Source organism: Tamandua tetradactyla, chromosome 2 (assembly GCF_023851605.1).
Source record: "Tamandua tetradactyla isolate mTamTet1 chromosome 2, mTamTet1.pri, whole genome shotgun sequence".
NCBI lineage: Eukaryota > Metazoa > Chordata > Mammalia > Pilosa > Myrmecophagidae > Tamandua > Tamandua tetradactyla.
This window is the reverse complement of record NC_135328.1, coordinates 214,204,705-214,217,891: the sequence shown is the minus strand read 5'-3', so window position 1 is coordinate 214,217,891 and position 13,187 is coordinate 214,204,705. Positions and strand designations below refer to the sequence as shown.

At 37.8% G+C, this 13,187-nt stretch overlaps 1 protein-coding gene across 1 annotated transcript in view; it reads right to left on the bottom strand.

Moving 5' to 3' along the window:
- MTOR (mechanistic target of rapamycin kinase) overlaps positions 1 to 13,187 on the bottom strand; it is a 170,717-nt gene that overhangs the window by 101,466 nt on the left and 56,064 nt on the right. The gene's annotated exons all lie outside the window — the stretch shown is intronic.

Sequence of the window (13,187 nt, the reverse complement as noted above, 5' to 3'; positions counted from 1 at the left end):
TCAGTTTCAGGTTTTATCTGACCTAAGAACCCACCAGGAATTATATGTTCCAGGAAGGAAAACCTAGTGCATGGTGCCCTCACAGAGTCTTAGTTTGAGTCCTAGGTGTTCTTAAGAGTAAACAAGAGTGATGCAGATTGGGGTTTGGCAAACCACGGCAACCAGCACCATCCAACTGAAGCTTGCATAAGAGCGGCCTCCAAAACAGCCTCTTGACTCCATTTGATCTCTCTGATGCCTTATTTTATTACACTTCTTTTCCCCCTTCTGGTCAAGAAGACATTGTTGATCCCATGGTGCCAGGACCAGTCTCATCCCTGGGATGAGATGCTGTCAGGCAGATTTTCACTCTTGAATGGCTTGTACATGTAGGTGGGAGGGCAACCATTTTCCTTGCAGACCTGGGCTTAGAGAGAGAGAGGCCACATCTGAGCAACAAAAAGGCTTCCTTGGAAGCAACTCTAAGGCCTCGTTATGGGCAGTCTTTGCTCCTCCCCTACAGAAATGTTTCACCAGGGCAAGCCTCAAAATCCATAAATCTCAAACTTTTAAAATACATTCTTATTTTAAAGACTTTTCTAGCAAAACAGTTATGTTATTCCACCTATACCAGGGAGATCATGTAAGTTAGAGCAGAAGTTCTCAAACTTTGACAAGCTAAGTATCCAGGAAATGAAAGAGATCCCCGTGTGCTTTACCAGTTAATATCAAAATTCAATCCACCACAACCCTGGGATAAACAGGATATTTGCTGCTGCTTTTGATAAATTACCAATAATGACATTACATAAACTATTATTTTATGTTAGAAACTGAAGTTGACATATTGATAAATCAAAAGAATTGGTATTACAAGAGACAAGCTAAAAGTTGTATCAAGGATCCTCAATGACCACACATTGAGAATCCCTGAACTAGAAGGAAGAGATTAGATATCAAAGACTTTAATCTTTAGACCTTAGTTCTGTTGGACAAACTGGAACATCAAGTCTTTTTCTCTTCAAATTTCTAACTTTCAACCTATATAATGAATCTCTGTGTAGCTTCACTATATCATATAGCACTTTAAAAAGCGGACATATGAGAAGTATTACTAATTTTTTTCTCCTTCTAGTTATATAAGGCAATTCGGCACCGTGGTTAAGACAGACAATACCTGAGTCAAATCCTAGTTCTTTCAATTACCAGTTGACATTCAGTAAATCATTTAATCTCTCTCAGTCCCTTAATGTCCACATCTGTAAAATAGGGGACAGTGATAATATCACCTAATTCACAGGATTATTGTGAAGAGACACAATGAGCTAATGTACATAAAGTGGTCATAACAGTGCCTGCATATGGAAACACTGAAAAAACATTAGTTGCTGCAACTGCTACCATTACTGTTGTTACTATTTGATAAATGGAAGTAAAGAGGTCTTCCAAATATCAGAGCTTGACTGACCCTTTTCTGCACAATCTATCAAAAACAGGCCAAGTACCCCACATGGACCCTTCCCTTCCCATGTTCAATTAAAAACGTAACTCTCAGTTCTCTGGATTCAGTAATGAATGTTTAAACACAGGCCAATTTCCTCCTACTATCACCCACTGCTGACTACCTCATCTGGTGATGCTGACGCATGTTTAGGTAACATGAACTTATTCTGAAGGTAAGCCCAAAGAGATTATTATAAGATGGTAAAGCTACTGAAAATCCTGGAAGGCATTCTAGAAGTATATATAAAGGTGTTTTTTTTTCTGTACCATGTAGCATGGCTAACAGAAAAGTGACTGAGGTGGCAAATTATTATTCTGAAAGCTGGTTAAAACTGGTAAATACATCAGTTCCTAACTAACATCACATGACTGTCTGGAAGAATGATGTTCTTTTCAATGAAATTGATCTGAAAATCTGTTGTATTGGAGGATTTTGCTTAGGGTTTGTGAATTTGATCCGTTCTCTCAGATAAGATAAACTAGAGATTCTTTTTTCTATTTGGCAAGGCTTATGTTTATTTTTCCAAGTTCTGGATAGAAAGCAAAACTTCCTGGAAGCAAACTAGAGTACTGGAAAAGTTCCTAAAGTAAACAGAGCAAAGCTTAAAGCAGGGCAAACAGATGCCTGGTTGGAAGGACATTCTGATCCTAGGCAGGCTGAAAACATCTGGGTGGAAATGTACATCTGGCCTCATTGCCTGGCCGGTCCCTTGAGTGTGAGCTATCATCAAGGTGGCCTCAAAACCTGATTACCTTTTTCTGCCTTTCTCACTACCAGGGATATTTTAGCACTTATTACATCACCACACATTTCTCAGCAGTGATCACTTTTTAGCTGTCTATGCAGGTAAAGACTGACAAGATTGTCAATAATAAACCTCCAAAGTTCTGAAGCTGTTCGTGACCACACCTGCACACACAGACTTGTGTTAAAATCTTCATGGCCTTGGCCAAAAGAAGAGAATGAATCAGCTGGGACACAGACTTTGACAAGTTCTTTAGCTCTAATTGCTGCGTAACACATGAAGTACAGCTGCTATGCTGGTTTGGATCTGTAGTGAACCCCAGAAAAGACATGTCCTCTAATCCTCATTCAGTATTGCTGGGTGGGAGCTTTTTAATTATTCCCATGGAGATCTGACCTACTCAATTGTAGGTGGTAACTTTTGACTAGATAGTTTCCATGGAGATGTGTCTGCACACACTCAAAGTGGGGTTGCTTACTGGAGCCCTTTAAGAGGGAACCATTTTGGAAAAAGCTTAAGAGCCACGAGAGCCCATGCAGTCAGAGACCTTTGGAGATGTAGAAGGAAAATGCCTCTGAGGGAGTTTCACGAAACAAGAAGCCAGGAGAGAGCCAGCAGACGTCGCCATGTTAGCCATGTGCCTTTCAGTTGAGGAGAAACCCTGAATAACACTGGTATTTTTGAACCAAGGTATCTTTCCCTGGATGCCTTAGATTGGACATTTTCAGGACCTTGCCTTAATTTGGACATTTTCACAGCCTTAGAGCACGTAAACTTGCAACTTAATAAATTCCCCCTTTTAAAAGCTGTTTCTGGTATATTACATTCTGGCAGCATGCAAACTAGAACAGCTGCAACAGTCAGCTGCTAATAAAGGACGATTAATACCATATTAATGGGGTATGAGGCTGTTTATAGTTGTCAGAAGCACTGAAGACTAACACAAAATGTGGAAAATAAGCAACCTGGTATATTTATTTAGAAGTCAGTGAAGTAACTAGTTATTCCCAGGAGATTCACCAGATACATTTCAAAACTGCCTGTTTTTAAATAGGTGGTTAGTGGCATATGGGTAAAAAGCTGGCCACATCCCAGGCTGTGATCAGCAAAGAGAATAAAGTACTTATCTTTAAAGATTTAAAACCTGTCTACTCAAAGCATATCAGCATTATCTGGGTGCTTGTTAGAAATGCAGAATCTCAGGGTCTACCCCAGATTGTCTCATCAGAATAAGCACTAAATAAGATTTTCAATAATTGGTAAGCCCAATGAAGTTTGAGAAGCACTGCTTTAAAAAGCTCACATCAGTCTCAGGGGCTAATTATAAGAGGCAGTTTTGTTCTCTTTAAGTAAAACACAATAATAATACTTGCAACAAAGTGTTCTACTACCAAAGCTTCAAGGGAGCAGCAAAGAACACTTTGTTCTTTACTTTACCTTTATTAAAAAAAAATTACACCAGTTAACCAAGATGGTGGCATAAGACATTCCAAGGCTGTTGTCTGCTGCAGAATCTTAGAACAACTCGCAAAACCTGGCAGAGCTATTTTCATCAAAACTCCTAAAAACAAATAAAAGGGGTGCAGGAATTGGGTCAGTGCCTGTTTTAGTTTGCTAGCTGCCAGAATGCAATATACCAGGAATGGAACAGTTATTAAAAAGGGGAATTTAGTAAATTGCAAGTTAAACAGTTTTTAGGTCATGGAAATGTCCCAATTAAAGTCAGTCTATAGAAATGTCTGATCTAAGGCACCCAGGGAAATATACCTTGATTCAAGAAGGCCAATGAAGTTCAGGGTTTCTCACTTGGCTGGAAGGGCACACAGGAACACAGCATAATTTGCTAGCTTCCTCTCCATGTCCCCTGGAGGCATTTTCCTTCTTCATCTCCAAAAGTCACCGACTGGTGGACTCTCTGCTTCGTGGTTCTGCAGCGTTCTCTGTCGTGGCTCTGTCATTCTTCTCTGCTCTCTCTGAATCTCCCTCTTTCTCCAAAATATTTCCTCTTATTTTATAGGATTCAAGTAAAGTGATCAAGACCCACCCAATCCTGTTTAACACTAACTCTTGAGTGACTCACAACTCTATGGAGATAATCTAATTAAAGTTTCCAGCATACAGCACTGAATAGGGATTAGAAGAAACAGCTGCCATTACAAAATGGGATTAGGATTAAAACATAGCTTTTCTAGGGAACATACATCCATTCAAACCAGCATGGTGCTGAATCAAGAAAACACAGCTTTAAAATGGTAGAGGCTCAGGGTGGTGCAAGGGTAGCTCAGTGGGAGAATTTTCGCCCGCCAAGCAGGAGACCTCAGTTCAATTCCCAAGCACGCACATGCCAAAAGAAAGACAGAAGCTCATGGTACCCTTGCCAGTCCCTTAGCCACCCCTCAGGGTGATGGGGAGCCAGGCTGTGGCTCCCTCTTCTGTTATGGAGGGATCAGAGTAATCCCTATGTACACACTGGGGTGACTGCATGTTGGTGCCCATCTACTGGATGGTAGCCTGAAAGACTGAACCAGAAAACTAGTCTTGCTCGTCTTTCCAAAGGCCCAACAAAAGGAAACAACTTGCTGACAGCTAAAGCTGTGTAAAACACAATCAAGCCAAAGCAGCCCAGGATAAATGATTACCTGCTTTAAGATATACAATAGAGCATCTGGGAGGGAGTGAAAAATCTATCTCATAGGAAGTAAAGCAGGCATTAAAATTCCTGTAAAGGGAGAAATTCCTAAGGTCACCAGTGAGCACAAGACCAGGACAAGACAAAGGCTCAGAAAAGACAGAAGACTTCACATTTTTGCCTTGGGCTGATCTTAATAGGAGGTTAAACCCTGAAGGAGCGCACCAGCCAACACAGAGCCAATCTGCAAAGACAGTGAGAAGTATTTTTGCATTGGCTTATTTGTTTTTGCTAACTCCTGGAACTCAAAGAAATCTCTGTCATATCAGTAGCTGGACAGAAACTTAAGGAACAGACAGCTCAGAGGCAAAATCCCAGAGTTAACATTTGCAAATGTTAAAATTTACAGTGTACAACAAAAGATCACAAGACAAACAAACATGAAATGATGGCCCATTCAAAGAACATGATAAAAATTCAGAAACCATCAACAAAGAGGATCAGAATTTGGACATACTGGACAAAGACAAACAAACAAACATCAATATACTCACAGAGACAAGGATAATATGGAGAAATAAAGAGGATATCAGGAAAAAACAAATGAACAGTATGGGGATCTCAATAAAGAGATAGAAATTTTATAAAGGAACCTGATAGAACTACTGGAGTTGAAGACCACAATAAATGAAATGAGAAATTCCCTATAGAGGTTTCAACAGCCAACAGAATCAGTGAATTCAAAGGCAAGACAATACGCATGATTCAAGCTGAGGAGCAGGAAGAGAAAAGAATGAAAAAAAAAAGGGAACAGAGCTGAAAGAGACCCATGGGACACCATCAATCATCTCATTATATGCATTATGAGAGTCCCACAAGAAAAAATAAAGAGAAAAACTGTAGAAGAAATATTTGAAGAAATAATAGCTGAAAAGTTCCCAAACTAACCAGAAGACATGCATATACACATTCAAGAAGCCCCCCAAACCAAACAGTTTAAACTCAAACAAAATCAGGTCCAGGTACATGGTACTCAAATGGTCTATGACCAAGGACAAGGAGAGAGTCTTGTGAGTGACAAGAGGAAAGCAATGCATTATGCACAAGGGACCTCCAATAAGATTATTATGTGCAAGGGTGTCCCAATAAGCTTAAGTGCTTATTTATCCTCAAAACCCATTGGAGAAAAGGCAGCAGTGGGATGAAATATTCAAAGTGCTGAAAGAAAACAACTGTCAACCAAGAATTTTATATCTGGTGAGAATGACTTTCAAAAATGAAGGAGAAGGCTTCTAGGAAGGTGGTGGATTAGAGTGGATTTAATTCATTCCTGCTCCATGGAAAAAAAACGGGATGGGGAGGGAATGACCGGGAATGCAGTCCTGGGATGTGAGAAATCAAAAAGGATCTCCACGGGTTTTAATGAGAACAAGAGAGCTGGGGGATCAGGATGGGGAGAGCAGGGTTGGTCAGATCAACCATGATTCCCACTAGGGGCAGGCTACGGCATGAGGGAGATGCAGATTGGAGGGAACTGATCATCCCTCTGCTCCAGCCTGCCCCAAATGCTGGCTGGGGGAATGTCTTCATGTGCCTCTGCAGCTGGAAGTACCCATGGACAGCACAGAGGCAGAACAACAGTCCACCATGAGGGCCACGCCTCCTGAAGCATCACCGGGCAGAGTGACAGGAATAGCCAGCCTGCAAAACACATATTTGAGCTGCTGCTGCAGTCCAGCAGGGGTAGCCCTGAGGGAAGAGGTGCTTCAGAAGTGCTACCTGCTGGTGAAAAGCGGTAAATGCAGTAAGTAAGGGAGTAGAGAGCCTAAGGGGAGGAGGTGCTCAGAAGTGCCACCTGTAGGTGATAAGAGGTAAGTGCAGGCTGGTTAATTCCTTATCTGCTAGGTTTTTTTGGTTATTACTTTTTTTTCCCTTCTTTTTAAAATATATTTTCTATATACATATATATATTTACTATTAGTATTATTTTATTTTTACTTACTCATATTTATTTAATATATTTGTTTTTATTGATTATTTTTTATATTTTATTTTACTTATTGTTATTATTTAAAAAAAAACTCTCTCCCTTCTGTCGGTACCAGTCTGAGTTCATTCCCAATATATCTTGGGGTGTCTTCTTTTGACTTTGGGCCTATTAATGTTGAGATGTGTCTTTTGTTGTTTCATATTTTCATTTTATTATTATTATTTATTTTTCTTCTTTTCTGGGGTGCATGGGCTGGGAATCATGTCCAGGTTTCCACATGGCAAGCTGGCATTCTACTGCTGAAGAACCTGTGCACACTGGCCTAGCTTTTAACAGATCCTCAAGTTGAATTGTACCCCCTATATGAGATCCAGGCCTTGATGGGTCTCTGACAGAGATTTGATGGGGTATAACTGACAAACAAAGAGCAAAAGGAAACCATCAATGCAAAACCAAGTAAATACAAAATTTAAGATGAATGAAGAAATTCAATTTGCAAAATAACCTTACTAAGATAATCAAATGCCCTGAACACAGAAAATCAAACAGCACATGTAGACTCACACAGAAATGGCCCAGTGAAAGGACCAAATCAAAACTCTGGAGGGGACACAATATGGAAAAACTACTCAAGGATATTTATAAAGAAATAAAGATTATCAGAAAGACACCAGAAGACACAAGAAGAATTTGAAAGATTAAACGGAAAAAAGGCAGATCTCACAGAGATGAAAGATACAGTAGACAAAGATTACAGTAGAGACACACAAGTAGCAGATTCAAAGAAGCAGAAGGAAGAATAAGTGGGCTGAAAGACAGAATAATTGAACTCGAGTGTACAAAAAATGGAACTGGAACTTGGGGGAAATGATGGGCAACAAGAGGTGCACAAATATAAGAATCATAGTTCTCCCAGAAGGAGAAAAGAAAAGTAAAAGGCTGGGAAAGATAGTTGAAGATATAACTGGGAAAATGTCCCAACCATTATAAAAGACAAAATGTGCAAATCAAAGAGGCATATTGAATCTCAAATAGAATAAATCAAAATAGGCCTATTCCAAGACACATAATAAGCAAACTGTCAAATGTGGAAGTGAAACAGAAGTTCCTGAAAGCAGCACTATGTACAAGGGAAAACACATGAGACTGAGTTTGGACTACTCAACAGGCACAATGGAGCAAGAAGGCAGTGGTGTGATATATTTAAGATCCTGAATGAGAAAGGCTTCCAACGAAGAATTCTTCATCGAGCCAAGATGACCTTCAAAACTGAGGGAGAGATTACAATCTTCAAAGATAAACAAAGACTGAGAGAACTAGCCATCAAGAGACTTGCACTACAGAAAATACTTAAGGGAGTTCCATGAGCTAAAAAAAAAAACAGGAGACCGAGATATGGAGGCAGGTATAGAATTGAAGAAGACCAGTCATGGGAATTTAAAGGATAAAGAGAGAAGGAAAAGAATATACAGATCTGACAAATAATAACTAAAGGATAAGATGGTAGACCTAAGAACTGCTTTTATAGTAATTACTCTGAACATTAATAGACTAAACTCACCAATTAAAAGATACAGATTGGAAGAATGAATAAAAAAAATATAACCCATCTATATGCAGTTTACAAGAGATACATTTTAGACCCAAGGATACAATTAGATTGAAAGTAAAAGGAGGGAAAAAGATCTTCTATGCAAGCTGTAAACAAAAGAAAGCAGGAGTAGCTATACTAATATCAGATAAAATAGACTTTAACAAGTTCATATGTTAAGAATGTTAGTGTTTGTATGTTATGTTTTGTCAATAAAAATATTTTTAAAAATATAAAGACTTCATAAGAGACAAAGAAGAACACTACATGTTAATAAAGGGGACAATTCACCATGAGGAAATAACAATCAGAAATGTTTACATTTCCAGTCAAGGCGCTCCAAAGTACATGAGGCAAACACAGGCAAAACTGAAGGGAGGTACAGATATTTCAACAACAATAGTGGAGACTTCAATACACCAACCTCAACTCTCCACTATAGACACAACAACCAGAGGATCAACAAAGAAACAGAGAAGCTAAACAAGGGAAAGACGTATTAGACATAATAGACATATGCTGACCTTTACACACCAAAACACCAGGATCTACATTCTTCTCTAACGCACATGGAACATCCTCCAGGACAGATCACATGCTGGGACATAAACTGAATCTTTCTAAATTTAATAAGATTGAAGGTATCCAAAGCACTTTCTCTGACCACAACAGAATAAAGCTAGACTCACCAAAGAACTAAAGTTTTCAAAAATATATATAGATTAAACAACATACTCTTAATCAGTAGGTGAAAGAAGAAATTGCTAGAGAAATTGGTAAATACCTAGAGATGAATGATAATGAGAATATAATTATCAAAATTTATGGGATGTGTGCAGTAATAACATTGAATGTTAATGGATTAAACTCTCCAATCAAAAGACATAGTCTAGCAGAATGGATTAAAAAACAGGACCCATCTATATGCTGTCTCTACTCAAAGGACACGAAACCAAGGACACAAATGGACATTTACACACCAATGTTTATAGCAGCATTATTAACAATTACTAAGAGATGGAAACAGCCAAAATGTCCATCAACAGACAGTCGGCTAAACAAACTGTGACATTTACATAAGATGGAATATTATGCAGTTGTAAGACAGAATAAAGTTATGAAGTATGTAACAACATGAATGGACCTTAAGGACATTATGCTGACTGTGATTAGCCAGAAACAAAAGGACAAATACTGTATGGTCTCACTGATATGAACTGACATCAGTGAATAAACCTGGAATATATCCTTGGTAACAGAGACCATCAGGAGATAGAAATAGGGTAAGATATTGGGTAATTGGAGCTGAAGGGATACAGATTGTGCAACAGGACTGAATATAAAAACTCAGAAATGGACAGCACAATATTACCTAACTGTAATACAATTATGTTAAAACACTGAATGAAGCTGCATATGAGAATGATAGAGGGAGGAGGGCTGGGGCATAAATGAAATCACAAAGAAAGATAGACGATAAAGATTGAGATGGTGTAACCTAGGAATGCCTAGAGTGTATAATGATAGTGACTAAATGTACAAAGTTAAAAAATGTTTTTGCATGAGGAAGAACAAAAGAATGTCATTACTGCAGTGTGCTGAAAATAGATGGTACTTAATAATTTAAAATTTCAACTAATGTGTGAGACTAAAGCAAAAAATGTTTATTTGGTACAAATCTATACTTTGACTAGTGCATCTCCTAATACAACTTATGTAGATAGTTGATTGAACACCTTAAGTACATGGAACTTTGTATAGGACATGAGATTTTGTTGGCTTGTCCAGGTGATGCCCTGATGAATTCCAGCATGATTTGATCAGTGAGTGGAAAAGTAGTTGCAAAGTCCCCTTCGGGGAATGGTGAGAACGGGGGAAAACTCAACTTCCCTAAGTTGAATTCTTGATATTCTCACAAGCAGCGTGGACAACCAAAGCTATAGGCTGAGCCCCCAGTCTTGGGGTTTGTTCATATGAAACATAACCCCACAAAGGATAGGTCAAGACTACTTAAAATTAGGCCTAAGAGTCACCCCCAAGAGAACCTCTTTTGTTGCTCAGATGTGGCCTCTCTCTCCAGTCAACACAGCAAGCAGACTCACCACCCTACCCCTGTCTACGTGGGACATGACTACCAGGGGTGTGGATCTTCCTAGCAGCGTGGGACAGAAATCCCAGAATGAGCTGAGATTCAGCATCAAGGGATTGAGAAAAACTCTAGAATGAGCTGAGACCCAGCATCAAGGGACTGAGAAAACCTTCTTGACCAAAATGGGGAAGAGTGAAATGAGACAAAGTGTCAATGGCTGAGAGATTCCAAACAGAGTCCAGAGGTTATCCTGGAGGTTATTCTTATGCATTAAGTAGATATCACCTTGTTATCCAAGATGTAATGGAGAGGATGGAGGGAACTGCCTGAAAGTGTAGAGCTGTGTTCCAGTAGCCATGTTTCTTGGTGACGATTGTATAATGATATAGCTTTCACAATGTGACTGTGTGATTGTGAAAACCTTGTGTCTGATGCTCCTTTTATCTACCCTGTCAACAGATGAGAGGAACATATGGAATAAAAAGAAATAATAGGGGGAACAAATGTTAAAATAGATTTAGTTTGAAATGCTAGTGATCAATGAAAGGGATCAGTAAGGGCTATGGCCTGTAAAATTTTTTTTTTCTGTTTGTTATATTTTTCTGCCATCTTTTTATTTCTTCTTCTGAATTGATGCTAATGTTCTGGGAAATGATCATGATGATGAATATGCAACTATGTGATGATATTGTGAATTGCTGAGCGTATGTGTTGGGATTGTTTGTTTCTTGTAATTTTTTTTAATTAATAAAATTAAAAATATATATAAGAATCCTACTATTTTGAAAATTAAATGTCTTATCCATCAAAAAAAAAAGATCTAATGGAGAAGCTGGAGGGAACTGCCTGAAAATGTAGTTGTGTTCCAGCAGTCATGTTTCCTGAGGATGATTATAATATAACTTTCACAATGTGACTGTGTGATTGTGAAAACCTTGTGTCTGATGCTCCTTTTATCTACCTTGAAACAAGCAAGTAGAATATATGGAATAAAAATAAATAATAGGGGGAACAAATGCTAAAATAAATTTAGTTTGCTAGTGATCAATGAAAGCGACAAGGGGTTTGGTAGGTATAATCTATTTTTTTTCTGTTTTCGTTTTATTTGTTTTTCTATTGTCTTTTTATTTCTTTTTCTGAATCAATGCAAATGTTCTAAGAAATGATGAATATGCAACTAAGTGATGATATTGTGAATTACTGATTATGTATATTGGTGTTTTATTTGGTTTGTTCATTTCTTTAAATTAATAAATAAATTTAAAAAAAATTTATGGGATGTGGCAAGAGCAGTGCTGAGAGGAAAATTTATTGCATTAAATGTCTATATTAAACAACAAGAATGAGCAAAATTTGAGGATGCTCACCTGGAAAACTTAAAGAACAGCAAAGTAACCTCACAGCAAATAAAAGAAGAGAAATAACAAAATTAAAGCAGAAAAAAACAAACTGGAAAACAATAAAACAACAGAAAGACTCAACAAAACCTAATATTGGTTCTTTGAGAAAATCAATAAAATTGACGGACCGCTAACAAGACTAAGAAAGAAAAAAAAAGAGAGATGACACAAATAAAATCAGAAACAAGAGGGGGTCATTACTAAAGATCATGTAGAAATTTTAAAAATTATAAGAGACTACTATGAACAACGATATGCTAACAAACTAGACAACTTAGATGAAATGGACAAATTCCTAAAAACTCACCAACTACCTACACTGACTCAAGGAGAAATAGCAAATGTCAACAAACCAATTACAAATAAAGAGATTGAATCAGGCATCAAAAACCTTCCTGCAAAGAAAAGCCCAGGGCCAGAGGGCTTCACAGGGGAATTTTATCAAACATTCTAAAAAGAACTAACACCAATTCTGTTCAAACTCTTACAAAAATTTCAGGACAAAGGAACACTACCAAACTTATTTTATGAAACTAATTTCACTCTAATACCAAAGCCAGATAAAGATGCTATAAGAAACAATCTCCCTAATGAACACAGATGCAAAGTTCTTAACAAAATAGTAGCAAATCTAATCCATCGACACATTAAAAGAATTATACATCATGATCAAGTGGGGTTTATACCAGGAATGCAAGGATGGTTCAACAAAAGAAACCAATCAACATAGTATAGCACACCAACAAATCAAAAGGGAAAAATCACATGATCATATCAATTGATGCTGAAAAAGCATTCAACAAAATTCAGCATCCTTTTCTTATAAAAACACTTCAAAAGGTAGAAATCTAAGGAAATACCTCAATATTATAAAGGGGATATATGAAAAACCCATAGCCAGCATTATTAACAATAAGAGACTTCGTCAAAAAAGTGAAGAGGAAGCCAACTCGATGGGAGAAAACATTTGGAAACCACATTTCAGATAAAGACTTGATATCCTTTGTAAAGAAATTATACAGCTTAGCAACAAAATAACAAATAACCGAATTATAAAACGGGCAGGGGATCTGAAGTGACACTTTTCTGAAAAGTAAAAAACACATGAAGAACTGCTCATCTTAATTGACTATAAGTGAGATGAAAATTAAGATGACAATGAGATATCACTTCACACCTATAAGAATGGCTGCTATTAAATAAACTACAAATGTTGGAGAGGGTGTTGAGAAATAGGAGCACTTATTTATTAATAGGACA